The following is a 3,024-nucleotide window of genomic DNA, read 5'->3' on the forward strand; positions in this document are numbered from 1 at the left end:
ACTGTAAGTATTTTCAGAGTTATTGATAACTCTGAGTATTTTGTTTGTAAACCATATTTAGACTCTAAAGACTATGAAATAGTGGTAGACGACATAATTATTCAAACAAAACAAAACAAAAAAAAATCTTTATAAATCTTTTTAAATCTTTGATGGATTTTCTTCAAACCTTTACTATTTTTCTCTTCATATTTTTTCTGCAAGTTTGACAATAAAATTGTTGTCAGGGTGAAATTCTCTTCTAACATTTACCTTCCTTTCACTGAAGGAAAGATTTGGGAAATACCCCCCCCCCCCACAAAAAAAAAATCACGACCAAGAGAAGGGAGAAATACATTATTTTCTGACTATTATGTAGAAGATATTTCGTAAACATGGCATAAAATACAATTGTTATGCCGATGACATACAACTCTTTTTGTCTTTTCAACCTTCCATGTCGTCACTGACATCGGCTATCACAAAACTTGAAACACGTCTACAAGATGATGCTCTATTGCTCCAGACACCCAACACAAATCACAAATGGGGGACCATGCATTCTCTGTTATAGGACCATGGCTATGGAATCAATTGCCTGTCCAATTACGCCAAATTTCATCAACAGAAACATTCAAGTCCCAACCGAAAACTTATTTGATCTGTTTTCAGGAGAATTAAAAATTCTATTCTTGCGTTTTCTATTATTGTTTGTGTGTTGTGTTTATTTTTCTTGAAGAGCAATTAGCACCGAAAGGTGGACCTGTGCGCTGTATAAGTAGCCACTATTATTACTATTATTAGTAGAAATCTATCACAAAATTTAACAAAGGCCGATACGCCATATTTAGCCCCCTCAAAAATGTTGGCTCATTGCGGTAAGGACTGTCCTTTCAGGCAGCGTTCAGGGGGAGGTTCCCCTGAACGCGCCTATAAGGACAACCCTTACTTGCATTCTCCAACCAAGGAGGAACGACCTCTACATACCCCACCCTCCATCTCATAATCTGCATCACTCTTTGATCTGCCTTTGTGTGTGTGTGTGTTTTTACTATCTTATAACTCATATAATTTATTAGGACTATTGTGATTTTTTATTGAGCCTTTCCTCAAGTTAATCGATCCTTCTTATATGCATTATTGGTAACTACAGTTGTGTATTAAAAAAGCCAACGCGGACACCATTTAGATATATTAGTAATAGGGAGTTGAAGCATTCCCCACTCTCTTTCTATAATAGTTTTGATCTTAAAAAGATATATGATCATATGTTTCTTTTTCTTTACTGCAAAATGAACATAAATAATCTGTTGTCAGTTTGATAAAAAAATTGTGTATAGTATATTATGTAATATATTGAACTTAAATTCTCTAAGTCTGCAGCTGTTCAGAATGGATTTTCCCGGTCTTTATAAAAAAAAGTTAGAAATGTCTTTATTTGTTATAATATACTTTTGATTTAATGTTCTCTTCTGCATACATTCATATAATTCCTATTAAACATTTTTTTTTCATTACTTAATAAACAAAATCATTTAGTGTTTTGGGCATTAATCATAAAATAAATGTACTAAAAATATAATTTAACACAAAAAATATTCCACTACCAACATATTCCAACATTCACAATTAGCAGAAGGATTGTAATCACAAGCAGATTGCTTGAAAAAAAAAACGACAACCTCATGTTCATTAAATTGATTAAATACATTAGATTGGGTACATTATTTTTATACTAAAAACATCAGTTCATAATGAAGATAGAGATGATAAGGATGAGGATGATGGTGACAATTAATGGTAAAGATGAAAGCTACGGAGATAATGGTCATGGTGGAGAGATTGGTGATGATTAAGTATAAAAAAACTGAAATACTGATAAAAAATACTTCAAATATTCCGATAATAACATGGATCTAACATTTGCCTTAAATAAATAGAGAGACCGGACGATAGTATTTTGATAGACTCTGGTAGAGAGTTCCATAAATTTTCCTCAATCAAACTTTTTAAATGACTGGGGTATTTCCATTTTCATGCTTAAGAGAGAACCATTATTCTTTTTAATGTAATGTCTTGCAAGGCACAAAAATCTACCCTTAAATTGAAAATCTAAATTGAAATGACAAACTTTAGCACCTTAAAATTGATCATCTCCTTTTTTTTAGCGAGCCCTTCCAAAAGTATGGAATATTGGTTTAAAAAATTGAGTATCTTTTTCTATTTGCAAACAATCTGATTGTTTGAAAGATCAAACTAGATTTTATCTTTCCATTTATATCTACGATATTATATTATGGACATGATGGAGTTTACAAACATTTTTCAAAAACAACTTTTCATCAAAATATCTTGTCCATCCGACGAATGAACCTATTATTAAAAATAATATCATTGCTTTTATTCTTCTCTTCTTCCAAGAAAAGGTGTTTCAATTCAACCATGCATCTTACATTTCTGTATATCAAGCATTGCAAGACATTTTAAATTCATTATGAGGTTATTATGAGCAACCATCCTATATCCCGTGCTAGATATTAAATACCGTTTCCATTTTATATTCGGTTTTCATAATATAAGTCTTTTATTCCACGTAATTCTTTGTGCCTTACTGACTAACTGAAAATCTCCCTTAATTAGACCAGCATTATCATAATCTGAATAAACAATATTTCTCTGGATTTTATCTTTCCCCATCATATAAATTCAAAGATTAATGTGGTCAGATTCTACGTACCCATGTCGGGACAAGCGTGAAACCGGGGCGTGAGAGAAGAATCAATATTGGTCGTACAGAGGTTTTAAATAAGCTGAATTTTACCATTAAAGTCAAATTCCTTTGCTTCCACCACATCAAACTTTCTTTATTCTACTAAGTATTTCATTCTAATTGATTCTTACTAGACTTCCCCTATCTATAATGAAAGATATTTGTCCACAATCTTGGCAACGATTCTGCTCCACTTTACCAAAAGGTAAAACTGGACAGGCTGGACTCTATTTGTTTATGGCGTCCCAGTAACACAATATAGGTTGTGTCTTCAT

The sequence above is a fragment of the Lytechinus pictus genome, chromosome 1 (assembly GCF_037042905.1).
Source record: "Lytechinus pictus isolate F3 Inbred chromosome 1, Lp3.0, whole genome shotgun sequence".
In the NCBI taxonomy this organism is placed as follows: domain Eukaryota; kingdom Metazoa; phylum Echinodermata; class Echinoidea; order Temnopleuroida; family Toxopneustidae; genus Lytechinus; species Lytechinus pictus.